General features: G+C 37.7%; 1 protein-coding gene and 1 long non-coding RNA gene across 3 annotated transcripts in view; one reads left to right on the forward strand and one right to left on the reverse strand.

The window, feature by feature from the left end:
• The window catches only part of BCKDHB (branched chain keto acid dehydrogenase E1 subunit beta), a 232594-nt gene that overhangs the window by 143757 nt on the left and 66291 nt on the right, over positions 1-22546 (forward strand). The gene's annotated exons all lie outside the window — the stretch shown is intronic.
• LOC137769652 (uncharacterized) overlaps positions 1-22546 on the reverse strand; it is a 109434-nt gene that overhangs the window by 29231 nt on the left and 57657 nt on the right. The window contains exon 2 of the long non-coding RNA XR_011075029.1: positions 12956-13981. This is a non-coding gene — a long non-coding RNA (uncharacterized lncRNA). The remainder of the gene's footprint in view (positions 1-12955; positions 13982-22546) is intronic.

Here is a 22546-nt window from a genome sequence, read left to right on the forward strand (position 1 = left end):
GTTGCTGGGGTGGAAGGAAGTAGGGGTTTGGGGAAATAGGTGAAGGTGGTCAAAGGGTACAAACCTCTAGTTAAAAGATGAATAAATTCGGGGGATGTAATGTACAGCATGGTGACTATAGTTAATAATACCGTATTGTATACTTGAAAGTTGCTAAGAGAGTAGATCTTCAAGGTTCTCACTACACACACACACACACACACACACACACACACACACACACACAATTGTAATTATGTGAGGTGATGGATGTGTTAACTAAAACTAATTGTGGTAATTGCTTTTCAACATTTTGAGATATATATCTCAAGTCATGATTTTGCACATCTTAAACAGTGTTATATATCAACTATATCTCAAGAAAGCTGGGGGAAAAATAATCTCTATCCATTAGCGTTACAGTTTCTTTTTTTTTTTTTTCTTTTTTTTAAAATTGAAGAATAGTTGATTTACAATATTGTGTGAGTTTCTGGTGTACAGAATAGTGATTCAGTATTACATATATATATATATATATTTTCAGATTATTTTCCACTATAGGTTATTACAAGGTACTGAATATAGTTTCCTGTGTATACATCCTTGTTGATTATCTATTTTATGTATAGTACTGTGTATCTGTTACTTCTAAGCTCCTAATTTATCCCTTCCTTCTCCCTTTCCACTTCGGTAACCATAAGTTTGTTTTCTATGTCTGTGAGTCTGTTCTGTTTTGCAGTAGATTCATTTGTATTATTTTTTAGATTCCACATATAAGTGATATCATATAATATTTGTCTTTGTCTGACTTGCTTCACTTAGTATGGTATTCTCTAGGTCCATCCATGTTGCTGCAAATGGCAATATTTAATTAATTAATTAATTATTTTATGGCTGAGTAATATTCCATTACACACACACACACACACACACACACACTCACATTTCTTAAACCAATCATCTGTTGATGGACACTTGGGTTGCTTCTATATCTTGGCTGTTGTACATAGTGCTGCTGTGAACATTGGGGTACATGTGTCTTTCTGAATTAGAGTTTTCATCTTTTTCGGATATATGCCCAGGAGTGGGATTGCTGGATCATACGGTAGCTCAAACTTTAGTTCTTTAAGGAACTTCCATACTGTTTTTCATAGTGGCTGCACCAATTTACACTCCCACCAACAGTGTAGGAGGGTTATAGTTATAATTTCTTTAATGTTATTTATGAGACACCTTTTAAAAAGGAAAAACATTATAATGTTTAGTCCTTTAACAAATGAGTTTATTGAGCAGCTACTATGTACTGAGGCATCAAGGCCTGGCAGTAAAAAAACAAAGTCCCTTCCGTCATGGGGCTTATATGCTTACATTGGGCTGGTTGACTCCTTTTGATGTAAAATCCTAGTTTCTCTTGTCTTAATGTTGCTCTCTCTCTGTCCACCCACACCTGTATACCCATCCCCCCAATATATACCTACGTGTGCATGCATTATACATATGATACTATCTATATACATATATATACTGTTACATTATATGTGACAGTATATAATGTAACAGTATAAATATCCTGTGTGGGGCAACCCATACATATATTTTTCTGTTTTTGTGTTAAAACCTGTAAATCAGGGAATTAATTATGTATAACTATAATGCATACTTTAAGAATTTGAATTCTGCCTTTAAATATTCCCTGTTATGTATCCCAGATTTTCCACTTAATGTTCTGGCTCTGTAATATGTCTGCCTTCCACATGAATTTGTTTACAGACTTTGTCCTTTTCCTTGTTTGACTGAAACAAAGCAAAACATAGTGACTGGTGAGGTTGTACTGTTTCTGCCTAAAAGTCCAGAATGTTCAAAGATCAGGGACAGGTTCTGTTTTCCCCAGCTTCTGGTCAGTTTTTCATAGTGTACGTGCATAAGGAGAAAAAGTCACCAAACTGAGCTAAGGATTCATGTTTTCAGGGGCTTTTGGAGCTTGAAGGGACTTTGACACTTGTTTAATCTCACTCAGAAAAATCAGGTAGAACTCTGATTATAAATAGAGGACATGGCAGTGGGTTAAGATACCCCTTTCTTTGTTTAGAAGGATACCAGAGAAAATCTTCAACAAATCTTATCTTTACTTAAAAAATTCAACCTTGTAAACATCTTTTATCTTTTCATCACTAGCCTATAGTTCTATGGAATTCTGAAGCCACAAACAATGACTGCTGACCCTCCCTTTCCTGCCTTTTGTGCATGTTGTAACTTGTTCTACTTTGCTCTTGTGGTAGGATTGATGCATTGGGCTTAAAAAGAAGGGGCAGGCTAAGCACAGGCAGTAACCTCATTGACATCGGTCTTAGTGATGTTTTTGTGGATCTGACTCCAAAGGCAAGGGAAACAAAAGCAAAAATGAACAAATAGGACTACATCAAACTAAAAAGCTTCTGCACAATGAAGAAAACCATCATCAAAATAAAAAGGCAACCTATTAAATGGGAGAAGTTATTTGCAAATGATATATCTGACAAGGGGTTAATATCCAAGATATAAAGAACTCCTACATCTCAACAACAAAAAACCAGACAATTGATTAAAAAATGGGCAGAGGATCTGAATAGACATTTTTCCAAAGAAGACATACACATAGCCAACAGGCACGTGAAAAGATGTTCAACATCACTAATTAATAGGGAAATGCAAAGCAAAACCACAATCAGATATCACTTCACACCTGTTAGAATGGCTATTACTGAAAAGCCAAGAAATAATAAGTTGTTGCTGAGGATGTGGAGAAAAGGAAACCCTCGTACAATGTTGGTGGGAATGTAAATTGGTGCAGCCACGATGGAGAACGGTATGGAGGTTCCTTGAAAAATTAAAAATAGAACTACCATATGATCCAGGTATTCCACTTCTGGGTATTTATCTGAGGAACATGGAAACACTAATTCAAAAAGATATGTGTCACAGGGAAATCCACTCATTACTCTGTGATAGCCTATATGGGAAAAAAAATCTAAAAAAGAGTGGATACATGTATATGTATAGCAGATTGCTTTGCTGTACACCTGAAACTAACACAATATTGTAAATCAACTATACTCTGATAAAGATTAAAAAGAAACATGCACCCCTATGTTCATTGCAGCTTTATCTACAATAGCCAAGATAGGAAAGCAACCTGTGTCCATTGATGGATGAATGGATAAACAAGACATGGTGTATACACACACACACACACACACACACACACGCACACAATGGATTATTACTCAACCTTAAAAAAGAATGAGGCTTGGTTCAAGATGGCGGAGTAGAAGGACGTGCTCTCACTCCCTCCTGCGAGAACACCAGAATCGCAACTAACTGCTGAACAATCATCGACAGGAAGACACTGGAACACACCAAAAAAGATACCCCACATCCAAAGACAAAGGAGAAGCCACAATGAGACGGTAGGGGGGATGCAATCACAATAAAATCAAATCCCATAACTGCTGGGTGGGTGACTCACAAACTGGAGAACACTTATACCACAGAAGTCCACCACTGGAGTGAAGGTTCTGAGCCCACGTCAGGCTTCCGAACCTGGGGGTCCGGCAACGGGAGGAGGGATTCCTAGAGAATCAGACCTTGAAGGCTAGTGGGATTTGATTGCAGGACTTCAATAGGACTGGCGAAAACAGAGACTCCACTCTTGGAGGGCACACACAAAGTAGTGTGCACATCGGGACCCAGGGGAAGGAGCAGTTACCTCATAGGAGACTGAACCAGACCTGCCTGCTAGTGTTGGAGGGTCTCCTGCAGAGGCGGGGGGTGGCTATGTCTCACCATGAGGACAAGGACACTGGCAGAAGAAGTTCTGGGAAGTACTCCTTGGCGTGAGCCCCCCGGAGTCAGCCATTACCCCACCAAAGAGCCTGTAGGTGCCAGTGCTGGGTCGCCTCAGGCCAAACAACCAACAGGGAGGGAACCCAGCCCTACCCATCAGCAGACAAGCGGATTAAAGTTTTACTGAGCTCTGGCAACCAGCAACAGCCAGCTCTACCCACCACCAGTCCCTCCCATCAAGAAACTTGCAGAAGCCTCTTAGATAGCCTCATCCACCAGAGGACAGACAGCAGAAGCAAGAAGAACTACAGTCCTGCAGCCTGCGGAACAAAAACCACATTCACAGAAAGACAGACGAGATGAAAAGGCAGAGGGCTATGTACCAGATGAAGGAACAAGATAAAACCCCAGAAAAACAACTAAATGAAGTGGAGATAGGCAACCTTCCAGAAAAAGAATTCAGAATAATGATAGTGAACATGATCCAGGACCTCGGATAAAAAGAATGGAGGCAAAGATCGAGAAGATGCAAGAAATGTTTAACAAAGACCTAGAAGAATTAAAGAAGAAACAAACAGAGATGAACAATACAATAACTGAAATGAAAACTACACTACATAGAATCAATAGAATAACTGAGGCAGAAGAATGGATAAGTGACCTGGAAGACAGAATGGTGGAATTCACTGCTGTGGAACAGAATAAGGAAAAAAGAATGAAAAGAAATGAAGACAGCCTAAGAGACCTCTGGGACAACATTAAACACAACAACATTCGCATTACAGGGGTCCCAGAAAGAGAAGAGACAGAGAAAGGACCCGAGAAAATATTTGAAGAGATTATAGTCAAAAACTTCCCTAACATGGGAAAGGAAATAGCCACCCAGGTCCAGGAAGCGCAGAGAGTCCCATACAGGGTAAACCCAAGGAGAAACACGCCGAGACACATAGTAATCAAACTGGCAAAAATTAAAGACAAACAAAAATTATTGAAAGCAGCAAGGGAAAAATGACAAATAACATACAAGGGAACTCCCACAAGGTTAACAGCTGATTTCTCAGCAGAAACTCTACAAGCCATAAGGGAGTGGCATGATATACTTAAAGTGATGAAAGGGAAGAACCTACAACCAAGATTACTCTACCCGGCAAGGATCTCATTCAGATTCGATGGAGAAATCAAAAGCTTTACAGACAAGCAAATGCTAAGAGAATTCAGCACCACCAAACCAGCTCTACAACAAATGCTAAAGGAACTTCTCTAAGTGGGAAACACAAGAGAAGAAAAGGACCTACAAAAACAAACCCAAAACAATTAAGAAAATGGTCATAGGAACATACATACCGATAATTACCTTAAACGTGAATGGATTAAATGCTCCAACCAAAAGACATAGGCTTGCTGAATGAATACAAAAACAAGACCCATATACATACTGTCTACAAGAGACCCACTTCAGACCTAGGGACACATTCAGACTGAAAGTGAGGGGATGGAAAAAGATATTCCATGCAAATGGAAATCAAAAGAAAGCTGGAGTAGCTATACTCATATCAGATAAAATAGGCTTTAAAATAAAGAATGTTACAAGAGACAAGGAAGGACACTACATAATGATCAAGGAATCAATCCAAGAAGAAGATATAACAATTATAAATATATATGCACCCAACATAGGAGCACCTCAATACATAAGGCAACTGCTAGCAGCTCTAAAAGAGGAAATCGACAGTAACACAATAATAGTGGGGGACTTTTAACACCTCACTTATGCCAATGGACAGATCATCCAAACAGAAAATTAATAAGGAAAAACAAGCTTTAAATGACACAATAGACCAGATAGATTTAATTGATATTTATAGGACATTGCATCCGAAAACAGCAGATTACACGTTCTTCTCAAGTGCGCATGGAACATTCTCCAGGATAGGTCACATCTTGGGTCACAAATCAAGCCTCAGTAAATTTAAGAAAATTGAAATCATATCAAGCATCTTTTCTGACCACAATGCTATGAGATTAGAAATCAATTACAGGGAAAAAACCACAAACACATGGAGACTAAACAATATGTTACTAAATAACCAAGAGATCACTGAAGAAATCAAAGAGGAAATCAGAAAATACCTGGAGTCAAATGACAATGAGAACACGACGATCCAAAACCTATGGGATGCAGCAAAAGCAGTTCTAAGAGGGAAGTTTATAGGTATACAAGCCTACCTCAAGAAACAAAAAAAATCTCAAATAAACAATCTAACCTTACACCTAAAGGAACTAGAGACAGAAGAACAAACAAAACCCAAAGTTAGAAGAAGGAAAGAAATCATAAAGATCACAGCAGAAATAAATGAAATAGAAACAAAGAAAACAATAGCAAAGCTCAATAAAACTAAAAGCTGGCTCTTTGAGAAATAAACAAAATTGATAAACCATTAGCCAGACTCATCAAGAAAAAGAGGGAGAGGACTCACATGAATAAAATTAGAAATGAAAAAGGAGAAGTTACAACAGACACCGCAGAAATACAAAGCATCCTAAGAGACTACTACAGGCAACTCTATGCCAATAAAAAGGACAACCTGGAAGAAATGGACAAATTCTTAGAAAGGTATAACCTTCCAAGACTGAACCAGGAAGAAATAGAAAATATGAACAGACCAATCACAAGTAATGAAATTGAAACTGTGATTAAAAATCTTCCAACAAACAAAAGTCCAGGACCAGATGGCTTCACAGATGAATTCTATCAAACATTTAGCGAAGAGCTAACACCCATCCTTCTGAAACTCTTCCAAAAACTTGCAGAGGAAGGAACACTCACAAACTCATTCTATGGGGCCACCATCACCCTGATACCAAAACCAGACAAAGATACTACAAAAAAAGAAAATTACAGACCAATATTACTGATGAATATAGATGCAAAAATCCTCAACAGAATACTAGCAAACAGAATCCAACAACACATTAAAAGGATCATACACCACGATCAAGTGGGATTTATCCCAGGGATGCAAGGATTCTTCAATATACATAAATCAATCAATGTGATACACCATATTAACAAATTGAAGAAGAAAAACCATATGATCATCTCAGTAGATGCAGAAAAAGCTTTTGACAAAATTCAACGCCAATTTATGATAAAAACTCTCCCGAAAGCGGGCATAGAGGGAACCTACCTCAACATAATGAAGGCCATATACGACAAACCCACAGCAAACATCATTCTCAATGGTGAAAAACTGAAAGAATTTCCTCTAAGATCAGGAACAAGACAAGGATGTCCACTCTCACCACTGTTATTCAACATAGTATTCAAAGTCCTAGGCATGGCAATCAGAGAAGAAAAAGAAATAAAAGGAGCACAAATTGGAAAAGAAGTAAGACTGTCACTGTTTGCAGATGACATGATACTATACGTAGAGAATCCTAAAGATGCCACCAGAAAACTACCAGAGCTAATCAATGATTTTGGTAAAGTTAGAGGATACAAAATTAATGCACAGAAATCTCTTGCATTCCTATACACTAATGATGAAAAATCTGAAAGAGAAATTAAGGAAACACTCCCACTTACCATTGCAACAAAAAGAATAAAATACCTAGGAATAAACCTACCTAGGTAGACAAAAGACCTGTATGCAGAAAACTGTAAGACACTGACGAAAGAAATTAAAGATGATACCAACAGATGGAGAGATACACCATGTTCTTGGATAGGAAGAATCAATATTGGGAAAATGACTATACTACCCAAAGCAATCTACAGATTCAATGCAATCCCTATCAATTTATCAGTGGCATCTTTTACGGAACTAGAACAAAAAAATCTTACAATTTGTGTGGAGACACAAATAGCCACACAGAAGACCACACAGAAAGACCCCGAATAGCCAAAGCAGTCTTGAGGGAAAAAAACAGAGCTGGAGGAATCAGACTCCCTGACTTCAGACTATACTACAAAGCTACAGTAATCAAGACAATATGGTACTGGCACAAAAACAGAAATATATTTCAATGGAACAAGATAGAGAGCCCAGAGATAAACCCACGGACCTATGGTCAACTAATCTGTGACAAAGGAGGCAAGGATATACAATGGAGAAAAGACAGTCTCTTCAATAAGTGGTGCTGGGAAAACTGGACAGCTACATGTAAAAGAATGAAATTAGAACACTTCCTAACACCATACAGAAAAATAAAGTCAAAATGGATTAGAGACCTAAATGTAAGACCGGACACTATAAAACTCTTAGAGGAAAACATAGGAAGAACACTCTTTGACATAAATCACAGCAAGATCTTTTTTGATCCACCTCCTAGAGTAATGGAAATAAAAACAAAAATCAACAAATGGGACCTAATGAAACTTCAAAGCTTTTGCAGAGCAAAGGAAACCATAAACAAGATTAAAAGACAACCCTCAGAATGGGAGAAAATATTTGCAAATGCATCAGTGGACAAAGGATTAATCTCCAAAGTATATAAACAGCTGATGCAGCTCAATATTAAAAAAACAACCCAATCCAAAAATGGGCAGAAGACCTAAATAGACATTTCTCCAAAGAAGACATACAGATAGCCAAGAAGCACATGAAAAGCTGCTCAACATCACTAATTATTAGAGAAATGCAAACCAAAACTACAATGAGGTATCACCTCACACGAGTTAGAATGGGCATCATCAGAAAATCTACAAACAACAAATGCTGGAGAGGGTGTGGAGAAAAGGGAACCCTCTTGCACTGTTAGTGGGAATGTACGTTGATACAGCCACTATGGAGAACAGTGTGGAGGTTCCTTAAAAAACTAAAAATAGAATTACCATATGATCCAGCAATCCCAGTACTGGGAATATACCCAGAGAAAACCATAATTCAAAAAGACACATGCACCCCAATGTTCATTGCAGCACTATTTACAATAGTCAGGCCATGGAAGCAACCAAAATGTCCATTGGCAGACAAATGGATAAAGAAGTTGTGGTACATATATACAATGGAATATTACTCAGCCATAAAATGGAACGAAATTGGGTCATTTGTAGAGGTGTGGATGGATCTAGAGACTGTCACACAGAGTGAAGTAAGTCAGAAAGAGAAAAACAAATATCGTATATTAACGCATATATGTGGAACCTAGAAAAATGGTACAGGTGAACTGGTTTGCAGGGCAGAAATTGAGACACAGACGTAGAGAACAAACATATGGACACCAAGGGGGGAAGCAGTGGAGGGTGGGGGTGGTGGTGTGATGAATTGGGAGATTGGGATTGACATGTATACACTGACGTGTATAAAATTGATGACTAATAAGAACCTGTTGTGTAGAAAAATAAATAAAATTCAAAAATTCAAAAAAATTAAAAATTAAAAAAAATAAAAAAGTATAAATAAATAAATAAATAAATAAATAAATAAATTAAAAAAATAATTTTAAAAAGAATGAAATCCTGCCATTTGGAACAACATGGATGGACCTTGAATGTATTATGCTAAGTGAAATAAATCAGATGGAGAAAGACAAAATACCTTATGATTTCACTCATGTGTGCAATCTAAAACAAAAAAAACCTCAGAGATGCAGAGAACAGTTTAGTAGTTACTAGAGGGGAAGGGATGGGGGGTGGCGGGTGAAGGGGGTCAACTGTTGGTCCTGATCACTCTGTAGTGTGTACAGATGTTGAATGATAATGCTGCACACCTGAGACTTATATAATAATAATAAAAAGTTAAAAAAAAAAAAAAAGAGGACAGCTGCCTATATGGCTCTGAGTCTCACGCAAGCACCTGGAGAGTAAGGATCTGCCTTTTCCCAGCCCAAGGTTCCTGGTCTGGAGGCTATCTCCTCCACAGTGATCCTGACGAGAATAGACAATGCAGGGTAGTGTGAGCATGTATTCCATGAAGACAAAAGTTAGCAGAAAAAGCAACAGTTTAGCAACCACAGTACATTTCTATGACTGTAGCTCAAGTTAACACACGAAAGTATAAGCCACATTCTTCACATTCATGCTGTAAGTCTTTGGGTTGTATTTCTCTCCCAAACTCCTCCCTAGAACTTTCTCCCAAGCTGGAGCTAATTAGAGTGGATGTCTTTATGACTCTAATTATGGTTTACGTTATTTGCATGTGTTTTTTTCTCAATAGAGGACCATTACTGTAAGAAGTCCTAGGGGGTGGTATCCTATGACTGGGGCTCTAGGAATGGAGGATGCCTTGTGTTATTACGTGGACCAAGATCTTTAACTTCTTTTAGGTCAGATCCTGTCCATGTTCTTGGCAACCTTTCTCTCGTGGCCTCTTGAGCATAAAGAATATGATTAATATACTGTGTATATGAAAACACAGTAGTTAAAGCAATGTAGTTCTTTTTGTAAAAAATAAATTAATTTATGTATGTATTTATTTTTGGCTGCATTGGGTCTTCGTTGCTGCGTGCGGGCTTTCTCTAGTTGCGCCAAGTGGGGGCTACTTTTCATTGCGGGGCGTGGGCTTCTCATTGCAGTGTCTTCTCTTATTGCAGAGCACGGGCTCTTGGCACATGGGCTTCAGTCGTTGTGGCACTCGGGCTCAGTAGTTGTGGCTCGCGGGCTCTAGAGTGCCGCCTCAGTGTTGTGGCACATGGGCTTAGTTGTTCCGCGGCATGTGGGATCTTCCTGGACCAGGGCTTGAACCCATGTACCCTGCATTGGCAGGCAGATTCTTAACCACTGTACCACCAGGGAGGTCCCAAAGCAATGTCGTTCTGCCATTATCTCCTTGTTTTGAGTGTACCTCAGGGACTAAGACTCAGGATGTGACATTAAGTTAATATTATTGTTATACATTTTATTGCTTTTTAAAATATGTTGTTTGAAATTTCCTTTAGGGTTTTATAAGAGCTATTGGCATAAGGAGTTCATATTTTTATTTTGTGCACATTTATGTTTTGTAAGAGTAATTTAAATTTATCAATTAGTTTTGAAAAGTTTTCTTCTAGAGGGGTGTTTTATCAGAACATTATTCAAGTTGAGAAATGTTGGACCAGAGCCTCTGTGAGTGCAGGTTACACAGTATTGGCTTGGAGGATGGGCCCTGGGGAAGCAAACTCTCCTCTCTCTGGTAGACCGTTGCAGGCATTATGCTAAGTGAAATAAGCCAGTCACAAAAGGACACTATTGTGTGATTGCACTTAGATGAGGTTCCTAGGATAGAGACAATTGTGAATTGGGGTCTGCAGTTATACCCTCTGCATTCAGTGAGGGCTTGGAACCTACTAGAGCCCAAAGATCACCTTAGAAATCACTTAATTGAAATGAGGTTCAAATTTGATTTGGCATAATAATTTTTATTTGACTCTCAACATTTGTATTGCTAAGGCCATTCTTCCTTTTAAGACCAATTTCCCAATCTTTAAGTTTATAATAGGATAATTTGGTGGTGATGATGATCATAATGATGATAATAATGTCAACAGCTACCATATAGTGAGTGTCTTCTGCATGCCAGGCATGTCATGTATGGAATTATTGGTTTCACAGCACTCTTGGAGGTAGGCAGTACCATCCCCATTTTACAGATGAAAACCGAGGCTCAGAGAAGTGAATTTACTTACCTTAAGCCACACAGTTAGTAAATAGAGAAGCTAGATTTTATTTGTAATTCCAGTCTTTCTGCCCCCATCCCTCCCCACCGATGTACCTTTCACTGTTTTTATTGTCTATATTTCAAAACTAAATGTACGTTTTTTAAAAGATGGGGATGTATGCTAGGGACTGCTATTTGAGAATGGCACCTCTCTTTAGAGTTCTTTGTTTAAAAATGATGATTTCAGGGACTTCCCTGGTGGCCCAGTGGTTAGGAATCCGCCTGCCAACGCAGGGGACGCGGGTTCAAGCCCTGGTCTGGGAAGATCCCAGATGCCGCAGAGCAACTAAGCCCGTGCGCCACAGCTACTGAGCCTGCGCTCTAGAGCCTGCGAGCCACAACTACTGAGCCCGCGTGCCACAACTACTGAAACCCGCGCACCTCGAGCCTGTGCTCCGCAACATGAGAAGCCACTGCAATGAGAGGCCCCTGCACCGCAAGGAAGAGTGGCCCCAGCTCGCTGCAACTAGAGAAAGCCTGCACGCAGCAACGAAGACCCAATGCAGCCAAAAATAAAATAAATAAATTAAAAATAAAAATGATCAATTCAGACTAGACGCCAGCTCCCTTTTCTTGTTTTCTGGTTGCCTTCTTATCTTGTGGTTTGAAAAAGTAGTGCCGAAACAGTTCAGTATCGAAGGTAGTACAGACATGTTTATTAATATTACCGATCTCACCACTTAATTTGATTCAGAGAAATGGCCTTTGACATTTTTTCCAGATTGGATACTGGCTCTTAATCAATGCAGCTTATTGAGAATTTGCAGATTTATGTCTCGAATGTCTTTTCCCAGCCCCACTGCCTTGCTCGATGAGCAGGGCTAACTCACTGCTGCAGGCCAGCTTCAATATTATGGTTTCAGTGTCAGTCATTCAGAGCCAGCTATGTTCTGATTTCAGAATTATGGTTGTCTGTCCTGGTGTAAGGTGATCCCCTCCAGCATCATGAAACTGTAGGATCAGGGAGCAGAAGGATATACTAATATGCCATCTTCGTGGAGTTTTCCTGGTTCCACTAGGGCTGAGGTTTAAAATACGTGAACTTCAAATCGTGTAGATAAAAAAATGTGAAAAAAGGTGTGCCTATGTAAATACAAGCACACATATTTTATATGTCATACATTTTTTTTTCTACAGTAGATGTGAGAAATGATTATTTTTCTTTAAGACAGAGATTTAGAAGGATTTAAGTTCTTTAGGACTATGGATAGTCACAAGAATAACAAAACACTCGTATGTTTCCCTTCATTTATTGGAAGTAATCATAACGTGAATTACTGTCAGAACTGAAGGAGCAGTGTATCGCAGATTCAGAATCATCAGTTTAGCTACTTAAGAAATGAATTCATGATTAGTAAAGGCCAAGGTCCAATCTGAGCACTAGTTAAGGTGTGCCAGGTAGGGGGTTGGTAACCTCCGGGAGAATAGTGGGCGGCGGTGGTGCTGAAGTGATAAAAACCTGTGATCCTGAGCCCACATCATGACCCTCTGAGGAGAACCCATAATCTTATCCTCACCATTTCGATCTTTGGATTTTCCAGTCCTTTTTCTGTGTGGGTCTTGAATAAATCTGATTATTTTCATGGTGGCCCCTTCATTCTCTTCCACTGCTTTAAAATGTTGGCCATGGCGTCTGTGCTTCCTCTTCATACCTGTTCCGTGTGGCTAAGACACACACACCAGCTCCCGTCTTCATCTCATTGCTGTTAACCTGGCCCAGCTCCCAATACTGATGGCCAAGTTTAGCAATTTACATTTTAAAAAGACCGGTGCAGGTGGTGGTGGTGGGTATGTGTGTAGGTGGGGGTAATACAAAAGAATTCTATAGATTCCCTTTTCTGTAAGAAAATTTTCTAGAAAATTATATTTTGATAGAATTATTAAAACTTAATAAACAAAAATGCATCTCATCTGTTGTAGACATTCTTGGTGCAGTATTTCTCCTATGAAGGACTAAATTTAGTGAGCAAACTGACTTTATTCTTTCTCTAGCATGTACACACCCTGGAGGTCCCCTGATAAGGCCTTGAAGGGTGCTATAAATGCTTCAGGTGCAAGGTTACCAAGTGCATTGTGGGGAAGAGTTTCAGAGCTGTAGGTACTTTTTCCCTGCAGATTGAAAATTTCAGATGCTGTAATTGTCCACTTACGATGTCATTTTGGAACATACAGGAGGACTCCTGAAAGCTTAAACTTACACATTATCTTGGACAGCTTATTGTTTTTCTGGGTTTTAGAAACACGTGATGAAGAAAGGGATCAAACGTCCTTCTTTTGAAACACTGGGTCTTCTCTGCTAAATGTCACGTTCAACGAAATGGATGTTTACATGGGTCAATATCCGCAAAACGTTTGGGAAGGCCAGAATGGAAGGCTGCCTAATTCAGTGTATAATTTTGTGGGTAAAGATAACATGGCAGAGAGTACATCCTGGCATTTGAAAAGAAGGGTCGTTTCTCCAGAAAGATGTTTCCTTTAAGTATAGGTTGCAAACGCTTGGGCAGAATCCGGCTTGGAGACGTATTTTGCTTGGCTTTCACGTGCTGAAAAAAAAAAAAAAAAAGAGCTTGACCACCTAAGCCAGAGACGGTATTCTCTGGTTGTCCACACTACCCCCTACTCGTTATTGACTCCGATGTTCACCTCACTTCCCGGGGTCCTGAGACGCTGATTTTGTGCCACTTGCTAAAGGAGAGCTCTCTGTAGTCAGTCCGTGACTTCTGTGCCTTCCCCTTTAAGTTGCTGTCAAACTGGGAAGAGGATCCTCCCTTCCGCCCTGCTCCTTGCTCCCCTTGGCTCCAGTTCAGGCAAAAGCAGACTCTGGGGAACTGGGGAATGCAGGGAGGAGGGGAGGAAGGCCTGTCCCGGCTTCTCCAGCTGTGGTCCTCATGTGTTCGAGGGGATGCGGGGAACCCAGGGAAGGCACCTCACTGCTGTGCTGAGGCCAGGAGAGGAGACATAGACAACCCCTGTTACTCACCTTGCCATCCTGTCTGCTTACCTCTTGCCCCTGTATTTTTTTTTTGACACTTTCAGGAGGCCAGTTTATCCATACTCATTCATTCCACAGGTAGTTTTGAATTCCACTGAGTGGGGGAGCACTATATCGGGCTAGCAGAGGGCAGATACCCAGGTACCCAGACCTACCACCCCTGCAGGCTTTAGTTTTACTAGTGTGGTTTTAGTTCCCATGTGAGACATTCAGGTCTCATCTGTAGCCTTACGATCTCCTCAGAATTTTTATTCCTGTCTCTTGGAGGTTAGATCTGGTATTCTCTCTCTTTTTTTAACTGGAACATAGGCGATTTACAATGCTGTATTAGTTTCAGGCATACAGAAGAGTGAATCAGTTATATGTATACATATATCCACTTTTTTTTTAGGTCTTGTGTTCTCTTGAATGCACAATAGTTTAACATGTTCTTCTGGATCTCAAGTAGATCATTTTCAGAGGCATGCTTTTCCTTTGAGTGATCAGGATAATTTCCAACGTTTTTTGTTTTTTGTTTTTTCCAATAGGCTCTGTGGTTTACTCTATGTTTTGCTTCCTTTATTCATCTTTGTATAGGGTGATATTCATTTTGTCCAGACTCCTTTGCCAATAAGCAGAATGTGGGGCTTCACTCTGATGATTCTGTTCTCTGTTCCCTGGGAGATTCCGTTTCTCAAATTTCCAAGCCGAAGGGCAGGCCGTGGCAGCTCCCAGCCTGGTCTTTCAGGACCAGAGCTCTGCTTATGGGGAAGAGCTTCTCCTACACTGTCAGCCCTCCACCTGCTTCCCTGCCGCTCCGAACTAGGGGCCATCAACTCAGGGGCCTGAAGAAGTTAGGCAGATGAAACAAAATTATTGAAGCCCCTGGTTTTAGACAGTATGCAACGTATAATAGTTGTGGAAGGCATTTAAATGGAGTATTTCTAAAGTGCTTTGCCCTTTTAAACAGAATTAACTTTTTTGACCCAGTGCATACAAACAATACACAAGATTATCTTTTATTTTATTTTAGTTCGTATTTACTTAATATTTTAAAATTTCATATTTTGGTTTTCTTTTTTACTCACAGCTTTACTGAAGGATAATTGGCATACGAGAAATGGCACGTGTTAAGGTGTGCAGTCTGATAAGTTTTGTTTTTTTTTTAAAGAAGATTTTACTTTTTATTTTTATAAATTTATTTATTTATTCATTTATTTTTGGCTGTGTTGGGTCTTCGTTTCTGTGCGAGGGCTTTCTCCAGTTGCGGCGAGCGGGGGCCACTCTTCATCGCAGTGCGCGGGCCTCTCACTATCGCGGCCTCTCTTGTTGCGGAGCACAGGCTCCAGACGCGCAGGCTCAGTAGTTGTGGCTCACGGGCCTAGTTGCTCCGCAGCATGTGGGATCTTCCCAGACCAGGGCTCGAACCCGTGTCCCCTGCATCGGCAGGCAGATTCTCAACCACTGCGCCACCAGGGAAGCCCCTGATAAGTTTTGACAGGTAGACATCTGTGAAACCATCACCACAATCAAGATAGTGAGCATGTCCCTCACTCTTCCCTTTCACCCCCCAATCTCCAGGCAACCTGTTTGTGTCACTATAGATGAGTTTGCATTTTCTAGAATTCTGTATAAATGAAATCATGCACCAGGTACTCTCTTTTTTTTTCTGGCTTTTTAAACTCAATATAATTATTTAGATATTCATTTTATTTTATGTATCAACATACACTTCATTCCTCTTTGTTGCTGAGTAGTAGTCCATTATATGGATAGACTGTGATTTGCTAATTCATTCACCTGTTGATGGACATTTGGGTTGTTTCCAGTTTTTTTTTTAGGTTTATTTTAAATTTTTATTTATTTATGTATGTATCTATCTATTTGTTTATTTTTTATCAAAGTACAATTGACCTACAACACTATGTTAGTTCCAGGTATACAACATGGTGATTTGATATTTCTGTACATTTCAAAATAATCACCGTAACTCTAGTTACCATCTGTCACCATACAAAGTTATTAAAATACTGTTGACTATATTCCCCATGGTGTACATTTCAAATCCTCATGACTCATTTATTTTGTAACTGGAAGTTTGTACGTCTTAATCTCCCTCACCTATTTCACTTACCTGCCCCCACCCCCTCCTCTCTGGCAGCCACTTGTTTTTTCTCTGTATCTATGAGTCTGATTCTGTGTTGTTATGTTTGTTCATTTGTTTTGTTTTATAGATTCCACATATAAGTGAAATCATGTGCTCTTTCTCTGTCTGACTTTTTCACTTAGCATAATATCTCTAGGTCCACCCATGTTGTCACAGATGGCAAGATTTTATTCTTTTTTATGGCTGCATAATATTTCATTTTATCTATCTATCTATCTATCTAATCATATCTTCTTTATCCATTCATCTATTGATGGACACTTGGGTTGCTTCTATATCTTGGCTATTGTAACTAATGCTGCAACAGACGTAGGAAGGCATATATATTTTTGAATTAATGTTTTTGTTTTCTTTGGAAAAATACCCAGAAGTGGAATTACTGGGTCATATGATATTACCATTTTTAATTTTTTGAGGAACCTCCATATTGTTTTCCATAGTGGCTGTACAGATTTTTATTCCCACCAACACTGCAAGAGAATTACCTTTCCTCCACACCCTTGCCAACACTTATTTCTTGTCTTTTTGACATAACAGTCATTCTGACAGGTGTGAAGTGATATCTCATTGTGATTTTGATTTGCATTTCTCTGATGATTAGTGATGTTAAGCCTCTTTTCATGTGCCTGTTGGTCATCTGTATGTCTTGTTTGGAAAAATGTCTATTTAAGTCCCATTCTTAAATTGGGTTGTTTGTTTTTTTGATGTTGAGTTGTATATGTTTTCTTTGTCTATTTTAAATATCAACTCCTTATCAGCTATATTGTTTGCCAATTTCTTCTTCTGTTCAGTAGGCCGCGTTTTTCTTCTGTTGATAGTTTCGTTTGCTGTGCAAAAGCTTTTTAGTTTGATGTAGCACCATTTTGTTGATTTTTGCTTTTGTTTCTCTTGCCTGAGAAGACATATCCAAAAAAATATTGCTAGGACCAATGTCAAAGAGCATACTACAATGTCAAAGAGCATACTACCTATATTTTCTTCTAGGAGTTTTATCCATTTTGAGTCTTTAATCCATTTTGAGTTTATTTTTATATATGGCGTGAGAGAGTAGTCCAGTTTCTTGTACATGTAGCTGTCCAGTTTTCCCAGCACCACTTACTAAAGAGACTGTCTTTTCTCCATTGAATATTCTTGCCTCCTTTTTCATAGATTAATTGACTATGTAAGTATGGGTTTATTTCTGGGCTCTCTATTCTGTTTCATTTATCTGTGTGTCTATTTTTGTGGCGGTACCATGCTGTTTTGATTAGTGGAGTTTTGTGGTATAATTTGAAATCAGGGATTCTGATACTTCTGGCTTTGTTATTTTTTCTCAAGATTGTTTTGTCTATTCAGGGTCATTTGTGTTTCTATACAAATTTTAAATTATTTGTTTCAGGTCTGTGAAAAATGCTATTGGTATTTTGATAGGGATTGCATTGACTCTGTAGATTGCCCTGGGTAGTATGGTCATTTTAACAATATTACTTCTTCCAATCCATGAGCATGGTATATCTTTCCCTTTGTTTGTGCTGTCTTCAGTTTCCTTCATCAGTCTTTTATAGTTTTCTGAGTACAGTTCTTTTACCTCCTTGGTTAGATTTATTCCTAGATATTTTATTCTTTTTGATGCAATTTTAAATCAGATTGTTTTCTTAGTTTCTCTTTCTGGTAGTTTATTGTTAGTGTATAAAAACACAACAGATTTCTATATTTTAATTTTGTATCCTACAACTTTACTGAATTCATTTATTAGTTCTAATAGTTTTTTGGTGGCATCTTTGGGATTTTCTATATACAGTGCCATGTCATCTGCAAATTGCAACAGTTTTACTACTTTCTTTGCAGATTGGATTTCTTTTATTTCTTTTTCTTGTCTGCTGGCTGTACACATGATCATTTTAAACCAGATGTCCAATATTTTACATCTTTTGTATTCTTTTTTGAAGATAAATCTAGAACTGACATTGCTTATTCTAGGAATCTGAACAATTATTAGCCTTTGATAAATGTATTCCCAAAATGTCCCTCAAAAGATTTATGCCAGGCAATGTAAGAAAGATTTTACTATAGCCTTGCCAGAATTAAAATTTAAATTATTTTGTGACTTTAGTGGATGAGGTGCCATTTTATTCTTATTTTTAAACTTATTTAAAAAAATTATTAGAACACTGGAACATTTTCATTGGTTAGTAATGATTTTCTCTTTTATAATAATCTTTGTTGCTCTTTGGTTCATTTTACTTTTATTTTTAATTATGTAACCATTTTGTGAATATAGTCTTAGTGCATAGTTTTATGAATTTTAGCACATGTATTGATTCCTGCAATCACGAATATTTTTATGATACAGAACAGTTCCATCACTTCAAAAAATGTTCTTGGACTATCAATTTGTAGCCACATCTACGCCTAATCTGTGGAAACCACCGACCTGTTTATGGTCACCGTAACTTTGAGTTCCTGAGAATGTCATATAAAAGGAATCATACATTATGTAATATTTTGAGACTAGTTTCTTTCATTTAGCCTAATGCCTTTGAGATTCAGTCAAGTTATTATGTAACTCAATAGTTCTTTTTTATTGTAGAGTAGTATTTAATTATATGGGTATACTACAGTTTGTTTTTTTTTTTATTGAAGTATAGTTGATTTACCATATTAGTTTCAGGTGTACAACATAGTGTTTCAATATTTTTCTTTTTTCTTTTTATCTTTTATTGGCTCTTTTTTATATATAATTTTTAAAGGTTGCAGTCCATATACAGTCATTACAAAATATTAGCTATATTCCCCATGTTGTGCAATACATCCTTGTAGCCTATCTTACAACCAGTAGTTTGTACCTCCCATTCCCCTATCCCTATATTGCCCCCCTCCTGCTAACCACTAGTTTGCTCTCTATATCTGCATGTCTTCTTCTTTTTTGTTATATTCACTGGTTTGTTGTATTTTTAGATTCCATGTATAAATGATATCATACAGTGTTTGTCTTTGTCTCACTTATTTCACTTAGCATAATCCTCTCCAAGTTCATCCATGTTGCTGCAAACGACAAAATTTTGTTCTTTTTTATGGCTGAGTAGTATTCCATAGTATGTATATATGTGTGTGTGTGTGTATATGTATAAAACAGCTTTTTGTATCCATTCATCTGTTCATGGACACTTAGGTTGCTTCCATACCTTGGCAATTGTAAATAATGCTGCTGTGAACATTGGGGTGCATGTATCTTTTCAAATTAGTGTTTTTTGGATATATATCCAAGAGTGAAATTGCTGTGTCATATGATAGTTCTATTTTTAGCTTTTTGAGAAACCTGCATACTGTTTTCCACAGTGACTGCACCACTTTACATTCCCACATCCTCGTCAACATTTGTTATTTGTGTTATTTTTGATGATAGTCATTCTGACAGGTGTGGGTGATATCTCATTGTGGTTTTGATTTACATTTCCCTGATGATTAGTGATGTTGGAGGATATAGCAAAATGACCAACTTATGATAAAGTAAGTCAATAAGCATAAAATCTTCTCGGATTACTCTTCAAAAAACTGCTTTTATCATTTACAGCCTAAGTTATTATAGGTATGTCTCACTCTCTGTGGTATAATGGCCATGATCATCTTACTCTGTTTTATTAGTTCTTGTCAATAAAAAAGTTGCAGAATAGAAAATTGTAAATCAAACAGGAGTGGATTATTAATATTTTTGTAGTTTACAAGTAAAGAAACTTTCAAAGTTTTTTCCCTGAAAAAAAATAAGGCTTAAGTCTAAGTGTAAATTAATTTTTAAATATTGAATTATATTTCTGGATAACTATTATTATTGCATCTTAACTTCTCATGAATATTCCATTAGTAATGAAGTTTGATACTATAATTCTTGACCTGGAGATTTCTATGCCTCTCTGCCCCTTACCTATTCTATCAAGTAATCAATGAATGTTTTGTAGACAAATATTATTTCGGCTAAAGGAATTCTTTTCCTGAATCCACCTGTCATATAAACAATTTCTCCCCATCATCTTGGTTTTAATGGAAGTATGACATTTATGTACTTTATTTCTGTCTGCACCATCTTAGTTATATATACTGAAAAATATATGTGTAACTTTTGCTGAAGCATCCTATGAGTTTTACTCTACCACTTTTTTGAGTCATAAAAAAGAACCAAAAGATTTTAAGCTTTGGTTATTATGAACTGCATGTATTATGAACTACACATGATTTTTGTTTTGTTTTGTAATGGACTAAAAATCCATTAAGTCCAACAGATTTGGACCAGGTTTTAGAAAATAAAAGCATTTATCCATGGTGATGCAGAAGTGTAGCAGTGTTTATGCTTTTGATCATTCCTTAGAGAAGTGTTGCCTTGGTAGACAACCAGCTGGCTTCAGAGAAAATTGTACCCCAGATACATGCTTAAAACAGCAGTTTAAAATGTAACTGGCTGACAATCTTGGTTTTGGTTGGGGTCACTTTTTTATTCACGGTATGCTGGGAACACAGGGGATGATGTCAGTTTCTACCCTTAAGACTCTTATGATGGCCAAACATAGTATTTCCCTCTGTCGTCAACACTTGAGAAAAATTTGCCAAATGGAGACTTATGAGTAGAATGGGAAAGACTATTGGTAATTGTTTGTTTTAAGAGATAAAAATTCATTTTTTCAATGTTATTTTTAAAAAGACCTTAGGTGTTGAAATTTAAAATTAAAAAAATTGTTTTTACCAAATATAACTTGATTTTTAATTCCCGTATTCTGCCTTAACAATCTCTAAATTAATTTCTTTCTTTCTTGAGTATGTCTTGCCCTAGGACATTGTGGCAACCAATATTACAGTCCTTTAGGGACCTGGATTAACTCATCTGTGTTTCCCCAGTATTGGCACATGTGAGTGGCTCAGTAAATCGTTTTTGACATGAACCAGCGACCTTTGGAACTTATACAAGATTAAAAGCTAATTGGGAAATTGCATGTAATACTCAAATAAGATGATGATGGTAATTGTCTGGTTTGTACCAATGTTTCAAACTGTCTTAGTTGGCATTAGTCTATCTTCTAGTTATTGGCAGAATAAGGAGCAAAGAGATGACTCCAAGGTTCTATAGTATGTAAGTAGATTCAGTTGTTCCTTTGGATGGTGGATTACTGGTGCTGTTACTGATTACAAGTTATCTTTGTGATTCCAATTGGCTGATTTACCATTGAAGATTTTTCGATAGAGGAGTGCTGTCTTAGATAATCAGTTGGGCAAAGGATCTATGTGACATAAGTCATCTTAGGAAAAAATGTCCTTGTGTCTGTTTCAAAATGGAGGATGGTGAGGAAACCAGATGTAATGCTTTTTCAGAAAAGAAGACATAGTGAACAGTTGAGTTTGATGATATTTTTTTTCATAAGGTTTATCATATTCTGGGAAGATTTTATTTCCAGTCCCCAGAGGGACCAATTTAAGGAATTTGATGCATTAAACACTTTGAAAACACTATTTGTATCAAAAATAAAAATCCAACAGCCTGATTAAAAAATTAAAAAGAAAAAGATTTTAAAAATTAGTGATAAACACCAGTAATCATTAGGGAAATGTAAATCAAAACCACAATGAGATAACACCCCATACCCATTAGGATGGCTACTATCAAAAAAATAAAAAAAAACAAGTGTTGATGAGGATATAGAGAAATGGGAACCCCTGTGCATTGATTGTGGGAATGTAAAATGGTACAACTGCTATGAAAACTAGTATGGCCATTCCTTAAAAAATTAAACATAGTATTACAGTGTGATCAGCAATTCCACTTCTGGGTGTATATATACACACCTAAAATAAATGAAAGCAGTGACTCAAACAGATATTTGTACACCCATGTTCATAGGAGCATTATTCACAATAACCAAAAGACAGAAATAATCCAAGTGCCCGAGAGCCTGAATAGATAGACAAAGTGTGGTTTATAAATACAGTGGGATAGTATTCAGCTTT

Source organism: Eschrichtius robustus, chromosome 9, assembly GCF_028021215.1.
Source record: "Eschrichtius robustus isolate mEscRob2 chromosome 9, mEscRob2.pri, whole genome shotgun sequence".
NCBI classification, from domain to species: domain Eukaryota; kingdom Metazoa; phylum Chordata; class Mammalia; order Artiodactyla; family Eschrichtiidae; genus Eschrichtius; species Eschrichtius robustus.